The following is a 23,753-nucleotide window of genomic DNA, read 5'->3' as shown; positions in this document are numbered from 1 at the left end:
GATTTCAGAGCCAATGGCCTCTCAGCAGACCATACTCTATGGGGGCAAGTCACTTAACCTTTCTGGGCCTCAGTTTTCTCATCTAAATGAAAAGGACATTAGAGAGATGACATCTGGGGCCCCTTCAAGCTCTATGACTAATAAGAGAATTACACAAAGATGTTAAGTAAGTTAGGCCCAAGGTGCTTTTAAAAGGGCAACATCCAGTGGGTGTCTTTGCTTCATTTCAGGCGGGGAGAAAGCCTGGAAGATATCTCTTCTCTGTCTCTAGTTTAAATTTGCTAGTCAAAAGCCACACAAAGAAATCACCCTCCAAAGCCTCCTTCTAATTGATTCAGAGCCCTGAAGCTAATTTTGACCAAACTCGAAGGAGAAGCAGAAGGTGAGGATTGAGAAGTCCATGGCTTTCTGCGCCAGAGATATACATGATGGGAGGTCTGCGTGTATACACACACACACACACACACACACACACACACACACACACACATACACACCAGTGTTTGCATCTCTTCCACTGAAACTCAGTACCAGTTTCTCCAACCCAGTTGTCATGGCAACACCAGCTGCCAATGAGATCATGGAAGACAAGGTTATAATGGCAGTGCTGCCTTAATATTTTACCTGGCAAAACCACTTAGATAATAAGATGAATAACCATAAATCATAAATCCACGGAAGCCCAGGCACTGCTCATTGTATGTGTTTAGGGTGCACTTGGGGGTGGGGAAGAGAAGTGAAAGTGAAGGGAAGGAAATGGAAAGGAAAGACGGAGAGGCAGGGGGCGGGGAGGAGGGTCTCTGATGCTGCTCCCGGTTATTCCTCGGTGTCCGGACCTTGTCTGTACATGGATTAAGGAACTGGTCTCTTCTGCATTCACGAGAAGGGATGGGGGCTCCCAGCCTGACTGACAAAAGGCTTACAAGAAACCCGAGGCTGTTTTGGGGGGTTCACACTAAGACAGGAGAGAAGCAGCTCAGGGGTGACATGGCAGACACCCACCCACTCCAGCACCCAGCAGGAGGCAGGACCCCTCTTAGAACCGCCTTTATGGTTATCTTCCCAAGTCCCTTGATGCCACCTGCTTTTACAGACGTGCTACCCCCAAGGCAACTGTCTGTTGCCCATCTGAACCAACTCCTTGCAGAGCAAATCCACTGATTTAAGGGTTTTCTTCCTTTCATGGGAACTAATCATGGGGTGGCAGTGGGCAGGGGGATGTAAGAGCTTTGTCAGTGGGGAGGGAGACTGCTTACACCAAACACCTTTTTGTGCCTTTGAATTTTGTACTGTGTTCACGAATTCCTTATTCAGATCGAAAAACAGGCACTCCCTGGTGGTCTAGTGGCCAAGACTCCATACTCCCAACGCAGGGGGCCCGGGGTTTGATCCCTGGTCGGGAAACTAGATTCCACACGCTGCAACTAAAGACCCCACAAGCCAAAACTAAGACCTGGTGCAGCCAAATAAATTGATCAAATAACTATTAAAAGGTTTATAACCATAATGAGGTCTTCCCTCATAGCTCAGTCAATGAAGAACATGCCTGCAATGCAGGAGACGTGGGTTGGATTCCTCGGTTGGAAAGATCCTCTGGAGAAGGAAATGGCTACCCACTCCAGTATATTTGCCTGGAGAATCCCATGGACAGAGGAGCCTGGCGGGTTACAATCTACAGGATCACAAGTGTCAGACACGACTTAGCGACTAAACCACCACCAACTATTAAAAAAAAATACGATGGTCCACCTTCATTCTCCAGCCCTGTCCACCCTCCAAGAACCAAACACACGGATGAGACGGGCCAAGGGCAGGACAGTCATGACGCCTGGGTCCATCAGTCACCCTACAAGTGAATGAATGAAGGAAATGATTTCCGGCAGACGTGGCTTATGTTGGCCTGAAACTCTCATACAGTCTGTTTCTAGGGCTGCTTCCTGGCAGGCAGGTTCTGAGTGCAAGAGTTTTCTCCAGTGAGGCTCAGGGGCCACAGGTAAGTGCGCTGATGCCCTAAGGGGTTGTTGTGCCTGGCCCTGACCAGTGACTCCCAGGACCGCCCAGTTCTCGCCACTGGCTCCAGACAAGGGCCACCAGGGGCAGGGAGAGGGCAGCAGACACATAGTGGCAAGAGCTGGGGTCAAAAATCGGAATATCTACCTTCAGCCCTGATGCCTCTTCAAAGGAGACACCCCACCTCCCTGAGCCTAAGTCTCCCCCAAACCGCACTCCACCTGTCCTGCCCTTGGGGCGTAGGAATAAGGATGGAATAGAGGACCTTTTCTCTTATTTAATAAGAGCTTATACTCCACTTGCCAGTTACTAAGCACTGTTCTAAGCTCATTTAAAATGAGCAGACTGTGGCCCAGATAATGTCAAGGCATGTCCATGATGACACTAGAGTCTAGAAAGGACCAGAGCCAGGATTCCAACCTGACAGTCAGGATCTAACCTTTTCTGTAGGGATGGGACACGTCTCCTGGTGGCTTCTCTTCAGTTTCTTCTTTAAGTCATGTGTCTGTGGAGCTGGAAGGGCTTCCCCGATGGTCCAGGGGGTAAAAAATCTGCCTGCAATGCAGGAGACATGGGTTTGGTTCCTGGGTCAGGAAGATCTCCTGGAGAAGGGATAGACTACCCACTCCAGGATCCTTCCCCGGAGAATCCCATGGACAGAGGAGCCGGGTGGGCTACAATGCATAGGGTAGCACAGAGTCAGACATGACTGAGCACGTGGAGCTGGAAACCTCCCCTACCATCTCCTTCCTCTTTGGGGTTGGTTGATTGGTTCCTATGTTGACTGGGTGGCTTCGAGTTCCCACAGTTCTCTCTGCCAGCTACCCTCCCCACCTCCACACCCACCCCCTAAGTTAAGAGACCCAAAGATGGGTCTCAGTCAACTAAGACTGAGACTGGGCTTGAGCCTGTGAACACATGTGCCCTTACATAGGCATGGAATGATTAAACGGCCCTGCCCTTGCCAGCTGTTTAATCCTGGGAAGGTTTGAGGAATGCATGATTTTATTTATGTAGTTTTAAATGGTGGTTAAAATATATGTATCATAAAGCGTACCATCTTAATTTTTTTAAGTGTACAGTTGAGTGGCATTAAGTATGTTCACATTGTTGTACCACCATCACCACCATCCATCTCCGGAGCTTTTCATCTTGCAAAACTGAAACTCTATGCCCATTAAACATCAGCTCCATCTTCTCCCTTCCTCCCAGCCCCTCGAAGCCACCATTGTGCTTCCTGTCTCTATGAACCTGACTGCTCCAGGGACCTCCCACTGAGTGGAATCGTATAGTATTCATCCTTTCATGACTGATTTATTTCGCTCAGCATAATGTCATCAATGTTCATTAATGTGGCAAATGTAGAATGTTCTTCCTTTATTAAGACTAAACATCTGTGGTAGAGAATCTGCCTGCCAATGCTGGAGACGCAGGTTCGATTCCTGGGTCAGGAAGATCCCTTGGAAGAGAAAATGGGAACCCACCTCAGTGTTCTTGCCTGGAAAATCCCATGGACAGAGGAGCCTGGCAGGCTACAATCCACAGGGGTCACAAAGACTCAGACACGACTTAGCGGCTGAACACACACAGGCACACACACGAGTCCATGGTATGTATACGCCACATTTTGTTTATCCATCCATTCATCCCACAAAGGACACTTGTTGTTTCCACCTTTTGCCTAGTGTGAATAATGCTGCTGTGAACAGTGGTGTACAAATATCTTTTCAAGACCCTGCTTTCAATTCCCTTGGGTATATAACCAGAAATGGAATAGCAGGATCATACGGCATTCTATTTTTAATTTTTTAAGGAAGCTCCATGCTGCTTTCCATAACAGCTGCACCATTTTCCACACCCACCAACAGCGCACAAGGGTTCCAATTTCCCTACACCCTTTCCCCCAACACTCGTTATTCTCTGGGTTTTGCTGTTTTATAGTAGCCATCAGAATGGGCGTGAGATGCTCTCTCTGTGTGGTTAATTGTGGCTGTTACATATCTTAAAACACATTTTATAATTCCTGAGATATTCGGTCCCACCTCCATTGTGTATTCATGCCTAGCACATCTAGTTATCTACTTAATCAAACGCACAGTCTCACTCTCTATTGGAGGGGCAGTTTGCCCCATACGAATGTGGTTTTGTGGCTGTGAATAACAGAAACAAATCAACTTGTTTCCCTCTCGTGATTTTTAACCCACTGCTGGGGGCCACTGAGCTGCCCTCAGGTGGGTCTTCATCTAACCGGCTCCTCAGTCCTTTCACAGAGGCTTCGGGTTCAGTCAGGCTCACGTGTTTAGCACGAGAGGGGGAAATGACAACTGCTTTCTCAAACTGAGCTCTCAGTTGTTCATTTGGCAAAATAAAATGTCAAATTACTAGTGTTTCCATTTTGATGCACAGAAATGATGGACCCTGCCAGTTACAGAGGACGTTAACTTTTTAAATGAGTTTAAAAAGTTTACTCATCATTTTTGAGGCAGATCTCTTTGCATTGATGATGGAAAGAAAGTCATGGTGTATATGGGAAAAAGCAGGTTGTAGAGAGGTATGAATAATGTGAGAGAAATTATATAAAAATCAGATATTCATACTTAAAAAATACACATAAACATGTTCTGAAATGAGACTAAAAAATGAATGCTGGTGACCTTTTTGGGGACTAGAACTAAGAGTCAGGGTAGGGTTTGAAATCTTTTACGCTTTTATACCTTTTGACACTACTTGAATGTTTAGCCGTAAGTGTGTATCACTTCTATAAAGAAAATAAAGTTTTAGAACAGTCATTTTAGGAAAATAAAAGGGCTTATAAAAGGGACTCTGCTGCTGATTTATCTCCTGCCTTCAGCTGTGGAGACACGGCTCTGTCCTGGGTCAGGTTTCCTGGAGGCAGAGCCTGCAAAGGAACTTCACTTAATGTGATTTGTTGAGGGGAGTGGTCTCAGGAGAAACCCAAATGCAGGACAGGGGGAAGCACAGGAAAAAGGAAGAAGCCCGGAAAGGGTGTGGCTTCTGTGAGGTCTGGCTTGACTCCTTGGGGAGCTCTGGAACATAAATGACACCAGAGTTGGACCTGCCCTGAAGCTGGGATGTCCTCCTGTCCCGATCAGTCCTTAGCGATGGACAGTCACCGTGTATGTGTGTGCGTGTGTGTATATGTGTGCATGTGCATGGGAGTGTAACTCATGCACAAGTTGGCTCTACCCAACTAATGGTGGGCTCCAGGAAAGGCTGCAGGTGTGAGTCATTAGCTGCCGCACCTGCTGCAGCTGGGGCGGGCCCACTGGGCTGGGATCCCAGAAGCTGAGCCACAGCGCCCTGCCCAGTGGACTGAGAAACTGGCTGCTTTATAAACAGACTTATATACCATAGATTGAGTTGCAAAATGCCTTTTTTGTGTGTGCAGCTATGGAAAAGCACGGGCTACAGGACATTTTAAGGCTGAAATATTCCTATGAAGAGATAAAGGGCAAAAAAAAAAAAAAATTTGGCTTGGAAGAATTCAATCAGACTGCAAGATTTTTGCAGTTGTGGGGGGAAATCATTAGAAGGAGGTCCGCGCTGTCAACCAGGGACAGAGCTGTTCAGGAAGGAGACAGTGAGCAGTCTCTCCTGGGTAGAGATGCTTGGAGGCTGAATTTCATGGACAATGTATACCTTATCATTGATTATATCTCCCCTGCCGCTGTGGTGCTTAAGTTCAAATCTAGACTTGAAACCAGGACTAAGTAACCCAGGGAATAAGCCAACGAATAAAGGCTGGGATGGAGGGGGTGTACTGCAAGGTCCGAAACTTCCTGGGCTGCCTTGGCGTCTCTGAGCCTCACAGAGGCCCACGGTCCTAGCTGTGAGTTCTCTGATTTCACCAGATCTACCTGCTGCCCAGTGGGGATGGCTCCCCATCCGGCGAGTGCCCCCCATCAGTCAGATGGCCACACCCCACCCTCTCAAGTTAACGGGCTTTACTTCCCTGCCAGCCTGTGCAATTATTCACACAAACCAATCACATCCTCCTGCAGATCTACAGGTGACCCCACCCTCTTACAGGACTCCTTCCGTGTCTGCGTGTCTACTTTGTTCCTGTATGCAACCTCCACGTGGCACCGCATGGCACGCCATGGCCTCCTCCCCAGGCTGTGAGTATATGTGACTCAGAAAAGGCTGTCAGTCTCATCTGTTCAATGACAGCTGCTGAATGCTTGGCCACCTTAGTCAGGGTAAGGGACCCCTTTCTCACCAATGGAATGAAGAGGAAGCGATCAGAAGAGAGGGTTTTAAGAGACTTCAGGAGTGATGAAATTTGTGAAACTTACTGTCACACTTGGTATGTATAAATCAGCAGAAAGTCCCAGCTGCCTTTTCTTTTCCTATGAAGTGGAAGTATACTTTCATACAATGCAGTAAGAAAATTTTAAACTTTATAACTGATTTAAGAAACTGTTCCAGAGAAAACAATAGAAGATTGTATCTGAAAACACTCACCACCTGAATGTAAGCTGGGGCAGCCACTATGGAAAACATTATGGAGGTTCCTCAAAAAACTAAAAATAGAGCTGCCATGTAATCAAGCAATCCCATTCCTGGGCATGTATCTGGACAAAAATATAAATAAAAAAGATACAGGCACCTCCATGTTCATGGAAGCACTATTAACAACAACCAAGACATGGAACCAACCTAAATGTCCATCAGCAGATGTGATACACATACACAGTGGAATACCACTTGGCCATATAAAAGAATGAAATATTGCCATATTATAAATCACTTTGCTGCAGAGCAGAAATTAACATTCTAAATCGACTATATTCCAATTTAAAATATTGGAATATATGTTAAATATACAGAAAGTGAAGAGGAACTAAAAAGCCTCTTGATGAAAGTGAAAGAGGAGAGTCAAAAAGTTGGCTTAAAGCTCAACATTCAGAAAATGAGGATCATGGCATCCAATCCCATCACTTTATGGGAAATAGATGGGAAAACAGTGGAAACAGTGTCAGACTTTATTTTCTTGGGCTCCGAAATCACTGCAGATGGTGACTGCAGCCATGAAATTAAAAGATGCTTACTCCTTGGAAGGAAAGTTATGACTAACCTAGATAGCATATTCAAAAGCAGAGACATTACTTTGCCAACAAAGGTCCGTCTAGTCAAGGCTATGGTTTTTCCTGTGGTCATGTATGGATGTGAGAGTTGGACTGTGAAGAAGGCTGAGAGCCGAAGAATTGATGCTTTTGAACTGTGGTGTTGGAGAAGACTCTTGCGAGTCCCTTGGACTGCAAGGAGATCCAACCAGTCCATTCTGAAGAAGATCACCCTGGGATTTCTTTGGAGGGAATGATGCTGAAGCTGAAACTCCAATACTTTGGCCACCTCATGTGAAGAGTTGACTCATTGGAAAAGACTCTGATGCTGGGAGGGATTGGGGGCAGGAGGAGAAGGGGACGACGGAGGATGAGATGGCTGGATGGCATCACTGACTCGATGGACGTGAATCTGGGTGAACTCCGGGAGTTGGTGATGGACAGGGAGGTCTGGCGTGCTGGGATTCATGGGGTCGCAAAGAGTCGGACACGACTGAGCGACTGAACTGAACTGAACTGATACCCCTCCTATTTCCACCTCCTATTTCTCTTTTGTTAAAGAGCAAAATGCTGTCTCCCAAGATAGTCAAGATAACCTGGCTACTATGATACCAGCTGACCTGAAAACAGAATACTGAAATTCAATCTCTAAGAAAGATGCGTTTTCTTCTTACTTTATAATCATGAAAAGAAAAATGACCACTAGAATCAGTAAGAAGAATTTTCTGTCAATTCATTTTTCTAGAATCTCCACTACAAACCCCTCCATCTGATTGAGGATTATGAGTTCTGTGGAGCAAAATCTGCCTACAACAGGCCACTGATAGTCACTGTCTTCCGAGTGCAAAGTCTGCACCCATGGGGATCCCACTGGTTTAAGAACATTCGGAGTCCCAGGGCCTGGAGGATTCTCTCCCTGGGGGCGCTCAGGGGAGGCCCTGAGGAACAAACTGTCCCAAGTTCATTTCTTCACCATGAAGACGCCCACAAGGAAACCGAAGCACAAGATACAGTTACACAAAAATGGAAGTTACTGGCTACTCTGCTTCATCTCACGCTAAACCAGATGGAAACGATGTGAAATACTGAAAGTAAAGTCTTATTACCCTCACGGTCACTGCCAGCCTGGGGCTGTCCTGGGTCAGTGTGTGCCCCTTATGTGGCCTGGGGGCACACATGTGGTACTCTAACCCACGGAATCAGAATCAGTGGGGTCCCACCCATGACAATAGCTGTGGGCTGTGATTCTGCCTCTTGAACAAACCCATGGGTAGTTCTGATGTTGGCTGAGGTCTGAGACCCACCAGTGTGGCTGACCCCAGTGGAATAATCCCATGTTACTGTGTCTAGCTGCCATCTCGATAGATCAGGCAAGGAGTAGGATCAAGATTTTTTTTTTTCAATGTAGCAAAAAGAATTAAGTGATTTCAGGGTACACTTTGTTTTTGCTGCAGACTTTTCTCAGAAGAGAAAGTCTGATTATCCCTCCTTGCCATGTGGATCTCTTCTTTGAGTTTTCATAACATCCAGAAAGTTCAGCTGTTACTGTGTTCATTTCCCCAGAATACCATTGCCTTAGGATGCTCGGCAGGGATGCGTGGCCGTGTTCTGGGTCCGCCTTGGCGCTTCAGTATATATGAATACCTACACTTCATATATATGTGTGTGCATGCTAAGTCGCTCAGTCATGTCTGACTTCTTGCAACCCCATGGACTATAGCCCACCAGGCTCCTCTGTCCATGGGATTCTCCAGGCAAGAATACTGGAGTGGGTTGCCATGCCCTCCTCCAGCGATCCTGACCCAGGGATCGAACCCGTATCTCCTGCGGCTCCTTCATCGCAGGAGGATTCTTTACTGCTGAGCCACCAGGAAGTCCATAGGTATATATACTTCAGTACATAGGTATAGATACTTAAGGTATAAGCAGTGTATTAATAGAATGTCCGCCCTCTAGGCCTTACTAGCCATCACTACTGTGAGCTTGCCATGCTCTTCTTCTATCAAGAGCCCAGATGAGGGAAATGGTACTAACAGAATCAGTTCAAAGGCCTGCAGCCATCACTTCCTACACAGTGTGGACATCGTCTCTGGATTAAGCCAGACTTTCAGAGAACCACCGTCGTGGACCATTTGCCTTGACCGTGAACTTCTTTCCTGAAATGTGTCAACCATCATCACCATGCCTTGAGTGAAGTGAAAGGGTTAGTCACTCAGTCATGTCCAACTCTTTGCAACCCCATGGACTGCAGCCCGCCAGGCTCCTCTGTCCATGGCATTCTCCAGACAAGAATCCTGGAGTAGGTAGCCATTCCCTTCTCTAGGGGATCTTCTTGTCTCAGGGTTCTTTACCGTCTGAGCCACCAGGGAAGCCCGCACCATCCCTTGAGGGAGGCCCTAATACATTACCAGTCAAAGCCTGCTAGTGTGGGTGAACGCATCACCTGAGTCACCCAGGGTCCCTTCCATGCATTCATGCACAGGAGTTCTCTGGGATCCATTTGTTTCAGAGCAACTGTCTGGGTCCCTCACCCATGGAACACCTTGCCTGCTCACAGGCCCTCTCAGGCACCTAGCACAGAGACAGCGAGGTGGAGACACAACAGAAATGGCATGGGCACCACAGATGAGCACAGGAATTGCAAGTTGCAAACCCTCTGATCTTCCTCTCTGACTCGAAAAGAAAGTTAGAAAATACCCAGGACTGGGGTGGAATAAAGGCTCTCCCTTCTTTTCCCAGCAGAGGGCGCAGATAGCACCCTCTTCTTAACCCAGGAGGAAACCAGGACCAAACGTGATTCCAGGAGACAGATGCCCCCAAACTCAATGAGGATGCTCCATGGGACTCATGCATCCTTTTCTCTTAAAGTCATGGAGAGGAATGAGCCCCTCTTTATTTGAGCCGACATTTATGAAAAAGGGAGGTGTCCCACACTGGTGGCCACTCAGGAATTGGTTTGATTATAAAGTGTGCACACACACAGCAGCCCAGCTCCACGTAAAACTAGACAAAGGCTGTGACACGTGACAGAATCTTCATCTAGAATTCTAAAGCACAGGGGCTCCCCCTACCCCAGGGGTGACACCCTGACGTGGTACCACAGCTCCCAGGAACCTCATCTCAAAACAGCGTCAAGAGGGTATGATAGCGGTGGCTGCTGTGTCATCGTGGACTTCCAAACAAATGGATTTACAGAAGACTTCCAAACCCTAGCCTGGCATTAAGCAGATTTGCTACCGTGTAGAATTAAAACTCAGAGACCAAAAACATCTACGTTAGTGAAATCGCATGCAACCCAGCCAAAAAACACACACCACTGGTTTATACCATCAGCAAATCAGAGAAGTACGCAGATAACCAGGAGTTTCCAGGTAGCACTAGTAGTAAAGAACCCGCCTGCCAATGCAGGTTAGACATGAGATACATGGATTCGATTCCTGGGTCGAGAAGATCCCCTGGAGGAGGGCATGGCAACCCACTCCAGTATTCTTGCCTGGAGAATCCCATGGACAGAGGCGCCTGGTGGGCTACAGTCCACGGGGTTGCCGAGTCAGGCAACACGACTGAAGTGACTTAGCACACACACACACAGATAACCAGGGAAAGAAGCAGACGCAAGGCCCAGCAAAGGATCTGCAGGAGCAGAGAAGACACTGAGAAAGGGACACTCTGTCTGCGATGCCTGGCTAGCGGTCTAGACCAGTGCCAAGGGGAATCTACTTCTTTGACCTTGGCAGCTTTTACAGCTGTCTTTGGGATACTGTGCACCCCCACCCGACAGAGCAAACCCAGCTGATCTGGGGGTGAGAAAGATGCTCCTTAACATTCCCCAAAGGCAGCCAGACTCATTAAATAAGAGCACTCTTCTTCTCATAACAAAAGCCACCATAGCAAGGAGAGAGAAAATGTGTCTTGTTTGAAAGTCCGTGCTCTTTCTATAACTTAAAGGTGCCCGTGGCTGAATAACAGCCCAGCAGGAGCGGCAGTAACAACAACAAGCCTCGCTCTCTTCACAGTCACTGGAACTGCAACTGTGATTTGAAAAGCTCTCCCATTCTTTGCCTTATCCCCTCCAAAAAAAAAAAAAAAAACAAACCTTTGAAAACTCTTATGAGTACAAAGTCCTCACTCTGAAAAGAGCAAAAGTGCCTTTCCCAGACCCAGGTGGGCAAGCATTTGTTGAGTCTGCTAGGATACTCAGCATTTTGCTGGTAAGATCTTTGCAGGCATTGAAGAAACCAGCAAACTCTCCCAGCAGCTTGCCCTTATGGACTCTCAGATGTGCCCAGGTCCTATGCGCTCACTCTGCATGACCCCCGAGTAACACCACCCACCGACAGGCCGACGGCATGACCCCCAAGTAACACCACCCACAGGCCGACGGCATGACTCCTGAGTAACACCACCCACCTACAGACGGATGGCACCCAAGTCTGCAACTCCATTCCTGAACTCCAGGCTCATGAGAAGCTCCACTGGGCCTCCTCAACTCAATCAGTTGCTGGGTTAGAAATCTCTCCTCTGGGTTTCCATGATTCTTAAGTATGTATTTCTACCATTGTCTCTCACATTCTACAGTAATTGTTTATTTATGAGCCTTTCTAGGAATAAGACTTGCAGCCTGGCTGGGAGGCAGAACATTTCCATAAGAAAAGGGAAGTGAGGGCTCAGAGGGGTCTAGAGAGCTACTTGGATAAAGCTGATGCATTCAGGGAGGGCTTCCTGGAAGAAGGGGTATATTCCAAACCCCAGTGAGCAGAGAAAGGTAGGAATGCGAAGTGGATGGCAAAGATGAAGGGTGGTGCGTTTGGGCAACAGGGGAAACCCAGTTGGAAGGAGCAGGGTGGCTGAAGAAGACTAGGAGGTAGGGCAGGCATGGGGGCACAGGAGCTCGACCATCACTGCCATAGAAACCCAAGAAAAGCAACCTCTTGGCTTCGGTTTCCTCATCTGTAAGCTTGGAGCTGACAGCGCAGCTCAGGGTTCAGCTACTCAGCACCCTTTCCTTTCCGAGCAGGGCCCTAGCCTCTGGGGAGCTTCCTCCATAATCACATGTACAGAGGGTCTATCTGGGGCACCATCCTCCCTGGAGGTGCCTTCCCCGCCCTGGGGCTGCCTGGCACCCAGGATCCAGGGACCTGGCCGCCCTCCCAGGACGGGCTGGTAGGCACCTGGAGCCCAGAGAGGGAAACCCTCTGGGGCTCAATCACTTCACTGCTGGCTCAGAGCACCTGGCCAGTCCCTAGGCCCAGGCTTTCTGGAGCTGCCTGGTTCCATCCTCTCACACCAGCCTCCTAACAGCCCTTCTAACAAATTAACTCTCAGATTAGCTGGAAATTTTGTTCCTTATGTTCAAAAAATCCTTTCTGATACAAGAGTCTGCATCAAAAGGGGTGAGGTGGGAACTGAATGAGTTCAGAACGAGGGCCAAGCCCTTAGCATGGCATCTGGCACATAATAAGCCCTCCCGGGTGGTAGCGATTGTTACTGAGAAGTGGAGGCCTGGAAGATGAGGGGGAGGATTGTTAAGTAGAGAAATGGCCACTAAATCAGTGTTTCAGATTCTTTCAACATGGCACTCAATAACAAATACACTTCCCGTCACAGCCTAGCAATCAGGTAACCAAACGTCCTCACTGGCTCAGGGAGTCCCGGTTTATGCTGTTCTCCTGGCGTGATTATTATCAGAGATCCCCTGAACTTGCAACAGCTCAACAGTGTCCAGTTTGGAAGGTAAATTACTTGGTCAACGTACCAAACACACACATGTGCTTGTATATCACACAATACTTACTTGGCATGCTAATATTTTCTATTCTGGTTTTTTTTTTTTTTTTTAAGTGATCATGCGTGCATGCTCAGTTATGTCTGACTCTTTGTCACCCCGTGGACTATAGCCTGCCAGGCTCCTCTGTCCCTGGGATTCTCCAGGCAATATTGGAGTGGGTTGCCATTTCCTCCTCCAGGGGATCTTTCCGATCCTGGGATCAAACCCCCGTCTCCTACATTGGCAGGCAGATTCTTTACCACTGAGCCACCTGGAAAGCCCTTTTAAGTGGTCACAACCTACTAAATTCACTTCTTGATCTTCTAATGGGTCATGACTGTCAGTTCTCTTAGGTAACCCTGGGAAATGTCCACGCTCTTCTCTGCAGCTTCTCTTCAACACCATGGAATAAGGTGGTGCCATGGAATATGGTGGTGCCAATATGGTGATTCATTTCAGAGAGGATGCAGTGTTCCAAGGGGTTAAACAGAAAACATGGGCCTCACTAGTAAAGCTGTCAGGGGATTCTATAGACCTGTTTGCTATTGTTCTCATGGTTATGGACTTACTGTCTATTGCCTCGCTATGATGAGCACAAAAATTTAATTTGGCTTCAAACAGTTTTCGATTGCCAGGGAAAAAAATCAATGCTGCTTATTAGGGCTCTCGTTTGTTCATTAAAATAAATTACCTTTGGGTTCTGAGCTGACTTTCATAAGACAAAGTTTGCTGTTATTAAGAGGAACAGACTCCATGGATGGTAACATCTCTAAAGGAAAGTTCTAGTTTGCAGCCTGATTATGAGGTAGTCCGGTGAGAGAGGGTGGGGCAGAGGTAATTACTGCTGAAAACTGTGCCCTTGTTTTGAGCATCTCTATGGCACTCAGTCCATCAGAGCTTTCCCCTAACACTGCAGGGCCACAGGGGATATGCAGCCCTATTGATCCAAGAGCCTTTGGGTCTCCTTGGAGCTAAACAGAGCCCCAGGTAGATTTCATCGGGATGTTAAGAGAAACGATCGTGTAATTATGCATTCCAGAACACTGCCCAATGGGTTTCCCAGGTGGTTCAGTGGTAAAGAATCTGCCTGCCAATGCAGGAGATGCAAGAGACATGGGTTCAAGCCCTGGGTCCGGAAGATCCCTTGGAGAAGGAAATGGCAACCCACTCCAGTATTCTTGCCTGGGAAATCCCATGGACAGAGGAGCCTGGTGGGCTACAGTCTGTGGGGTCGCAAAGAGTTGGATATGACTGAGCACGCACACACTAAGACTGCGCAGCAGACAGCTGCCAAAAGAGGAGGGCGTTTAATAGTGAGGTGGACTCAAACCAAAAAGGCTCTAAATCATATACATTTCCCAAGACAGAGCAGAGCATGTAGCTACTGATTGCATATGAGGACAGCCATCTTGAAGACATTCCTTTGATGTCTCAGATTAATATCATGACCAGTGCCACCGGGAAGCCTCTTTTAAAGGACCCAAGCGCCAGAAGGAAGTTGGAAAAATGAATGCTTGTATTTTGCAGCTTTTGATATGGAAAGCTTGGATGGTTGGGAAAGGTCATTGATAAATGGAGGTGGGCCTCAGGTATTTTAGACCTAAGGTGCTTTTGGCAGCCGTGACATTTCTGTGGGCTAGGAATTTTGAAAACTTAACTGCAGGCCACGCAGGACCTTTGATATTTCCTTTTCCATCACTATTCCTGTTTCACCATATGTCAATACTACCCAAGAGCAAATCAGCTCTCTGGACTGACATAAACTTGAGAGTCACAGACTTCGCCCATAAACATCAGAGTTTAATGTCTGACTGATGACTGCAGCTAACGAATCCCATGCTAGTCAGTTGAGAACTAGGAGCTATGGTTAAAAACAGACATTAGGAACTGCTAAAATCAAACACATTTTAACCAGATGCAATCTGTACTGCCTGACACAAGAAACTTTTTAAAAAAGAAGCAGAGAGAAAGGTCATGATTATGACTGAATTCAATGGTATAAGTAACTGGCAGTGGGTAATTTCTCTGCATCAGTGATTGTCAGAGGAAAGCCTCAGCTTAGCACACTGAACTCAGAGCAAAGGAGGGAAGCTTTGGGTGAATACTCCTCACCTGGAAAAACCTGATCCTACTGTTTCAACAACCCTGCGCTTAGGAGGAAGCTGTTCTGTGAGTGGTGGTGGTGGTTTAGTCGCTAACTCTTGTGACTCCCAATGGAGAGTAGCTCGCCAGGCTCCTCTGTCCATGGGATTCTCCAGGCAAGAATACTGGAGTGGGTTAAACGCTGCACTCCATGATGCCTGTAAGCTAAATTTCAATAGAAACTACAAACAACTGACCCATAGACTTTTACTTTTAAGGCCCTGGTGATCCCACCCACTAGCAAGTACAGAGGAACGAGGGACTGTATGGGACGGTCCTCCATAAACTTCATTCCTGCATAGGGCAGAGAACGGAAGGTTGAGAGAAATGCTTTCAAGAACATGATGCCCATCAGGAAAATGAAACTAACATCTGCAAAAGCCAACATGTTAATCACACAAACTGAAGCTTGATCCCCTGCTTGGAGAATCTGCCCAGTCTCCCAAGCCATCCAGTCTTCAGGGTACTTAGTGGACTGATGGAATGGCAGTCCACAGGACATCAGAGCTGGGGCCAGACATCACTGTACCATTTGTCTGGGTACTAACTGGCTACAGGTCTGCTCTGCTTTTATGAAAAGCCAGCAAATGACGACCCATATTTCTAATGATGCATTTTACCAAAGGATCTGAAGGATCCCTTTAAATATCCAGGTGTCTTGATGGGCTTAAATAAGATCCAGGGTTTCCCTGGTGGTCCAGTGGTTATGAATCTACCCCCCAATGCAGGGGACACATGTTGGATCTCTAGTCAGGGAGGATCCCACATGCTGCGGAGCAACTGAACCTTTGCACCAGAACTGCTGAGCCTGTGCTCGAGGGCCCAGAAGGCATCAGAGTCCACATGCATCTACAGTCCATGTTCCGCAACAAGAGAAGCCACCACAATGAGAAGCCTGAGCACCGCAGCTAGAGAGGAGTCCGCACACAAAAACCCAGCGTAGCCAAAATTTCAAAAAATAATTTAAAAATAAGATCCAATTTATGGGTCACATTCCCACAGTGTATCCACTGTGTAATATAAGGGTCCCATTTACTCTGCTTCCAGGGCCCACAGGGCAGCGTGGAGCAGGCAGAGAACTCTTCCTCCGTGTGCAGAACCTGGTGCTGTATGTATCATCTCCATATGATCCGGATAAGGCAATGGCACTTCAGTACTCCTCCCTGGAAAATCCCATGGGCGGAGGAGCCTGGTAGGCTGCAGTCCATGGGGTCGCGAAGAGTCGGACACGACTGAGCAACTTCACTTTCACTTTTCACTTTCATGCATTGGAGAAGGAAATGGCAACCCACTCCAGTGTTCTTGCCTGGAGAATTCTAGGGATGGGGAAGTCTGGTGGGCTGCAGTCTCTGGTGTCACACAGAGTCCGACACGCCTGAAGCGACTTAGCAGCAGCAGCAACCATATGATCACCATTGACTAGTTCAGCCACCCGACCCACCCCCACCCCCGCCCCCACCCCCCCCAGGTGGGACACGAGTTTACTGACATATCCTTCGCCACCATATTGGAAAACTACCAAATCAGCCCAGACTCACACCCTTTCTTATGGTGATTCTTCTTCCCATGGCAATGTTTTCTCTCAACTGTTCTCAGGCCTTTGTCTCTAGGCCTATTTAACCAATGGTAATATGATGCATTGGGTGTTAGTTCTAGAAGGTCTTAAAGGTCTTCACAGAACTGTCCCAGTTGAGCTATTTCAAATTCTGAAAGATGATCCTGTGAAAGTGCTGCACTTGATATGCCAGCAAATTTGGAAAACTCAGCAGCGGCCACAGGACTGGAAAAGGTCAGTTTTCATTCCAATCCCAAAGAAAGGCAATGCCAAAGAATGCTCAAACTACCGCATAATTGCACTCATCTCACACGGTAGTAAAGTAATGCTTAAAATTCTCCAAGCCAGGCTTCAGCAACACGTGAACCATGAGCTTCCAGATGTTCAAGCTGGTTTTAGAAAAGGCAGAAGAACCAGAGATCAAATTGCCAACATCCACTGGATCATTTAAAAAGCAAGAGAGTTCCAGAAAAACATCTATTTCTGCTTTATTGACTATGCCAAAGCCTTTGACTGTGTGGATCACAATAAACTGTGGAAAATTCTGAAAGAGATGGGAATACCAGATCACCTGACCTGCCTCTTGAGAAACCTGAATGCAGGTCAGAAAGCAACAGTTAGAACTGGACATGGAACAACAGACTGGTTCCAAATAGGATAAGGGGTACGTGAAGGCTGTAAATTGTCACCCTGCTTATTTAACTTATATGCAGAGTACAATCATGAGAAACGCTGGGCTGGAGCAAGCACAAGCTAAAATCAAGACTGCCGGGAGAAATATCAATCACCTCAGATATGCAGATGACACCACCCTTATGGCAGAAAGTGAAGAGAAACTAAAAGCCTCTTGATGAAAGTGAAAGAGGAGAGTCAAAAAGTTGGCTTAAAGCTCAACATTCAGAAAACAAAGATCATGGCATCTGGTCCCATCACTTCATGGCAAATAGATGGGGAAACAGTGGAAACAGTGGCTGACTTTATTTTTCTGGGATCCAAAATCACTGCAGATGGTGACTGCAGCCATGAAATTAAAAGATGCTTATTCCTTGGAAGGAAAGTTATGACCAACCTAGATAGCATATTCAAAAGCAGAGAAATTACTTTGTCAACAAAGGTCCGTCTAGTCAAGGCTATGGTTTTTCTAGTGGTCATGTACGGATGTGAGAGTTGGACTATAAAGAAAGCTGAGCGCCGAAGAATTGATGCTTTTGAACTGTGGTGTTGGAGAAGACTCTTGAGAGTCCCTTGGACTGCAAGTAGATCCAACCATTCCATCCTAAAGGAGATCAGTCCTGGGTGTTCATTGGAGGGACTGATGTTGAAGCTGAGACTCCAATACATTGGCCACCTGATGCAAAGAGCTGACTCATTTGAAAAGACCCTGATGTTGGGAAAGATTGAGGGCAGGAGGAGAAGGGGACGACAGAGGATGAGATGGTTGGATGGCATCACTGACACGATGGACATGAGTTTGGGTGGACTCCGGGAGTTGGTGATGGACAGGGAGGCCTGGCGTGCTGTGGTTCATGGTGTCGCAGAGTCGGACACGACTGAGCAACTGAACTGAACTGATTCAGTATAAAATAAAAATTAAAATTAAAAATTTTAAAAAGAAACAAACTTTTGTAATATTAAGTCACTGAGGTTCCAGGATTGATTTGTTCCTGCGGCATAAAGTTACTCTGACCAATGCATTTGTCACCAGAACCCACGAAAGTGGATTCTCACTGTAGAACTGAAGACTTCTATTTAATGACATTTAAAGTTTTAGCTTTGATTTGACATTTTCATTTCCCATGAAGGCTTTGGTACTTAAACAGAGGGAGTAAACCGTTTTCTTATGACTTATTTCATTGAAATAAATAAAGATTTCTAGGTATTCAGAGACCTGCAAATTCAGGGTCCCAGAGCAAAATCAGACACACACATTGTGTGTATCTCGGTCATCAGCCTACAGAGGCCTGCCTTTCTTGGCATCTCTAGTTTAACTGAAGACATTATTAGATGGAAATATTTTCCAAATCTGAAGACAACCTTTTCACACAAGGACCTTTAAATGCTGGATGCCAACGTTGTTGGGTAGGAACTGCCTTTCCATTCAAAACCCAGCTGTGAAATGAACATGAGTAATGACTGATATACCTGCTCACTGCTAATGAATAAAAACAGCTGCTGCTCACAGGAGAGTCAATCAGCACACAGATGGCTTAAAAGGATCCTAATAAATTTAATAAAAACATCTTTCCTCCCCCGTGTGCCTCATGTGCTGCCGGGGACCTCGGGATTTTGTCTGACCTGCAGTACCACAATTACCCTCTTTGGGCTTTAGAAGTCTCCCCAGTACATTTGGTAGAACTGCTAGATATAGTGATTGGGGGGGCATATTATAGAAATTTTAAAAAGTATTTTTACTATTTTTATTGTGATAAAATATATATCATACAATTTTGGGGGGCTATTTTAAATGCAGCACTAATTACATTCACAAACTTGTGCAAACATCACCACTATCAATTTCCAAAACTTGTTCATCACCCCCAAACAGAAAGTCTATAACTATTAAGCAGTAATTCCCCGATGCCCACTTCTGGTGGTGGATGTAGTGATTTTAACATAACCTCTATGGCAACTGGCTTTGTGGGGTCTTGTCTCATTTATGCAGTCATGTTAGCGGGTGGATTTTTTCAGTTTGCTGTTTAGATAACTGAATCGCAGCCTTTTGACTTGATAAAAAACCTCTGTCTTTCACTGAAAGATTTTGCATGGGACATTTTCTTACGGGGGACTCTTAAGCAGGGTACATCTTATACCTTATAAACTCTTGCTAAAGCAGAGCCATATAATACATGTTCATTTTCGAACTGTCCTGTAACAATGACAACTTCAGGGCCTGTTGAAGTGGCTGAACTGTTTGCCCTGACACTAGATGGCCCCAGACTACTTGGCTATATGAGTTCTGTCCGAATTTGAAAATTTTATTTTGTTCTTTTATTTCCTGTCAAGCTGTTAGCTTTCACTAGATACAAATCTAAGAGTACTGTTTTTGTATTCATTTCTGTTTTGTGTTGTTGCTTTTGTAAACAAACAAAAAAAAAAGCTGAAATGAAATTCACATAACAGAAAATGAACCATTTTAAAGGAAACAATTCAGTGACATTTGACATATCCACAATGATACGCAGCCATCGCCTCTGCGTGCGTGTGTGTTCAGTCATGTCTGACTCTTCATGATTCCATAGATTGTAGCCCGCCAGGATCCTCTGTCCATGGGATTTCCCAGGCCAGAATACTGGAGTGGGCTGCCATTTCCTTCTCCAGGGGAGCTTCCCGACCCAGGGATCGAACTCTCCCACTTCCTCAACCTTTCCTCACACTTCCAACTTCTGAGTAACTGAGATCATTTAATGGAAATATTTATGTGTTCATTCAGTAAAAGAATGCATGGAGTGCTGACGATGACCACAGCCTGAGATTCATCTTTTCATAGGGCTCCACATAGGAGCATAGGGACTGGGAAGGGAAACCTCTGGTCCAGTGACTCCCAACCTGGGCAAGAGACACAGGAGCCAACTAAACAGCTTTTAAAAAGCAGATATCTGTCCTCAGTGTTCCCCAGGGCAGGGTCTGACACTCTGTCCTTTCAAAATGTTCAGCAAGTAATTCTGAGTGACAAATATGCTCTTGTGAGTCCCTTGGACTGCAAGGAGATCCAACCAGTCCATCCTAAGGGAGATCAGTCCTAGGTGTTCATTGGAAGGACTGATGTTGAAGCTGAAACTCCAGTACTTTGGCCACCTGACACGAAGGGCTGACTCATCTGAAAAGACCCTGATGCTGGGAAAGATTGAAGGCAGGAGGAGAAGGGGACAACAGAGGATGAGGTGGTTGGATGGCATCACCAACTCAGTGGACATGAGTTTGGGTAAACTCTGGAAGTTGGTGATGGACAAGGAGGCCCGGCATGCTGCGGTTCATGGGGTTGCAAAGAATCAGACACGACTGAGCGACTGAACTGAACTGAACTGAATATGTGTCCGAAAATCATCAGCTCTTCCTAGCACACATTTTGGGGTTTTTGTTTCATTTTGCTTTCCGACTGTGCCATGTGGCTTGTGGGATCTTAGTTCTCCGACTGGGGCCTGAAGCCCAGGCCACAGCAGTAAAAGCGCTGAGTCCTAACCATTGGACTGCCAGGACCTTCTCATCAAACATTTTCTGTTTAAAGATGAAGCACCATCATCCCCTGGCTGACCGAGGGCATCCAGCAGCTCACCTGTGAAGGCCATGGACAGCAGCAGTGCCAGGAACGTGAAGAGCAGAAACACAAAGCAGGCTGTAAGGAGGACTGTGTGTGGGTGAGAACACAGAGACTCTCCTTTCCTTCCCACTGCAGTTTACTTACATGTTGCATGAAATCTGCCCTTTCTATCAAGACAGCAGATGATGGCAGGGGGTAGGAGGAGGTCTTCACTTGGCGGGGCTTCCACACCAGAGGCAGGAATTCAAGCCAGGACTTGCATCTCTGAGACAGCTGAATGTCTTTTCTGATCTGGCTGCCAATTCCAAGGCCCAGCTTTCCTGCACGACCTCTCCAAAGTGACAGCTTCTAGAAAAGGAGTTCATGAGCTGCTGCTCTGCCAGGGCCAGGATGCCAGGAGCCACTGGCATTCACAGAGCCAGGCAGGATCTACCCTGTGCTTCTTGGGCGCCTGTACCCACCGCAGATGGCTCCTCCCTGCCCTGCATAAGGTTCTCTGACAACTCGCTTTATCAGTTAAGGAATCTTCATCACGAAGTCTTCTTCTTCCCTTCCATTTATTTATGGGTTATACATCCCATAGTGTTAAGTGTCAGTTGCTCAGCCATGTCTGTAGCCTGCCAGGTTCCTCTGTCCATGGAATTCTCCAGGCAAAAATACTGGGTGGGTTGCCAGTCCCTTCTCCAAGGGATTTTCCCAACCCAGGGACCAAACTCAGGTCTCCTGCATTGCAGGCAGATTCTTTACTGTCTGAGCCACCAGGGAAACCCATATATCTCATAGTATCTGATATGATATTATTTATGCTGTTCTGGTAAAAACGAAATACATACACATGTAAGAGCTATGAAACACAAATAGTGTCATTTTGGTGATTTTACATCTGCATTAAATGCTCTTATAATTGCATTTAAAACTGTCATTATAGGGAATTCTCTGGCAGTCCAGTGGTTAGAACTCAGTGCTCTCATTGCTGGGATTCTGGGTTTAATTCCTGGACAAGGAACTAAGATCCCACAAGCCAAAAAACCCCCACAAAAATCTGTCATTATATAATACTAAGGTGAATGATAAAATTTATGCTACTAACTTTATTTTTAAATACGTATTTGTTACAGCATGTGGGATCTAGTTCCCTGACCAGAGATTGTACCTGGGCCCCCTGCATTGGGATCATGGAGTCTGAGCCACTGGACCGCCAGTGAAGTTCCTATGCTACTAACTTAAAATTGTTAGTAAAAAATTTTTTTTTGTTTACTTAAAATGACATTAAATAGCAAATGAAAAATACTATGACAGATCCAAAGAGACTGCAGAAGAAAGGGAAAAGCTTTCTCTTTCAATACCTTGAACAGTTTTATCCCAGCTTTTTGAACAAGATGCTCTGCGATTTCATTCTGCAGCTGAGCCTGGCAAGTCCTGGGGTGATCTGTGGATCATGAGGGACACAGCGCTGGCCATGTGGCAGATTAAAGGGAGAATGCCATTAATCTATCCGTATCTGTTTTAGTTCCCAGTTTACAGTGGGGGTTGAGGAAGAAATTTGTTGCTGATACATGATAGAAAAACAGGAAGTGGATAAATCCCATCTCTATTCCCGGCCTTGGGCTTGTTACCAGGATGATAAAGTGATCAGCATCCTAAAAAGATCCTTCACTGCTCTGCGAGCTTGTGACAGATGGTGCCACCTGGCCACACGTGTAAGCCAGGTGTTCAGTGACACAGGAGCCCCTGTCATGCAAGCCTCCTGCCTTGGAGCAAGGCTGAGAGAGGGGGCTGGGGCAAGAACATCCCTCAGGACCACCCAGAGGAGAGCATGAGGACCTGCCCCCTGGGTGTGGCCAGGGCTCACAGCCCACTCCACACTCTCCAGCGTTGACAGCTGAACTCTTCATCCCTGAGGCTTCCATGTCCTCACTTAAGGCACGAGCATAATTATAAGACTCTCCTAGGAGACTTGTTAAAATGATTAAATGTCATAAGGCACGTAAAGCACCTAACACAGGGTCTGCTACACGATAAATGCTCTGTAAGTGTTGGCCCTTATCATCATCACCATTATTCTCCTCCACTGTCAGGGAAGGGGTGTTGTTGTTTAGCTGCTAAGTCATGTTAGGCATGTGGCTTCCCTGTTATCTCAGACACTCCCCGGCCCCCAGCCCCGGAGTTCAAATAGAGAACTGAAGAAACGATGAAGGAGGAAGACCTGGTGTGTCCCGTGGACTGGGAATCAGCCGCCATGGGAGACAAGTAAACCCGCCCTCACTCCTGAGCGCATCTGCAGCCCGGCTTCACTGGCGCCAGCCTCTGCATCACCACCACCAAGGTCTCAGGCTCACTTTCGCTCTCACCCTGGGACACGTGATTCTCAGATTCCCTTTGGCCACTCTGGACCCAGGAAGTCAGAATCTCTGCCAACGTGACCTGGGAATCTGCATTTCCAACCAACTCCTCCGGGGACTGTGAAGCAGGCGGTCCACCCGCCATTCTTTTTATAAGCGGTGGCTGGAGAGTCTTCAGCCCAGTCTTCCTTAGAGCCTGTTTGCTCAGGGAAGTGTGAGGTGCTGGGGCCACGCTGGGCTGTGGGATTTCACTGGGAGGGAAGTCACCAGAATGACCCACGTGAGGGCCTCTTTATCCCTCAGTGCTAATAAGGACCACCCAAACCACAGCCAGGGATTGGGATGCCCGCCCCTATTCCCCTGCGTCCCAGGAGAGCAGTCGGGGTGATGAACACCCTCTAAGACAGTGACTCAGTTTCCCACTGACTTTGCTTGGGCCAGGACAGGTCACCGACAGCAGTGACTGCCTCTAATGAACACCACCATGCCTTCAAGTTTGCTGCTGCTGCTGCTGCTAAGTTGCTTCAGTCGTGTCCGACTCTGTGCCACCCCATGGACTGCAGCCTACCAGGCTTCTCCGTCCATGGGATTC

General features: G+C 46.9%; 1 protein-coding gene across 2 annotated transcripts in view; it reads left to right on the top strand.

Annotated features, from left to right (window-relative positions):
• CCDC70 (coiled-coil domain containing 70) overlaps window positions 1–23,753 on the top strand; it is a 67,148-nt gene that overhangs the window by 8,953 nt on the left and 34,442 nt on the right. The window contains exon 2 of one of the 2 annotated variants that reach the window (XR_006543794.2): window positions 20,787–23,713. The exons of the other annotated variant lie outside the window; for it this stretch is intronic. The gene's annotated coding sequence lies outside the window, so the exon portion shown is untranslated. Of the gene's footprint in view, window positions 1–20,786; window positions 23,714–23,753 lie in introns of those variants that run through there. 2 annotated transcript variants of the gene reach the window in all.

This window comes from Bubalus bubalis, chromosome 13 (assembly GCF_019923935.1).
Source record: "Bubalus bubalis isolate 160015118507 breed Murrah chromosome 13, NDDB_SH_1, whole genome shotgun sequence".
In the NCBI taxonomy this organism is placed as follows: Eukaryota; Metazoa; Chordata; class Mammalia; order Artiodactyla; family Bovidae; genus Bubalus; species Bubalus bubalis.
The sequence above is the reverse complement of the archived record's forward strand: the minus strand, read 5'-3'. Positions and strand labels throughout refer to the sequence as shown.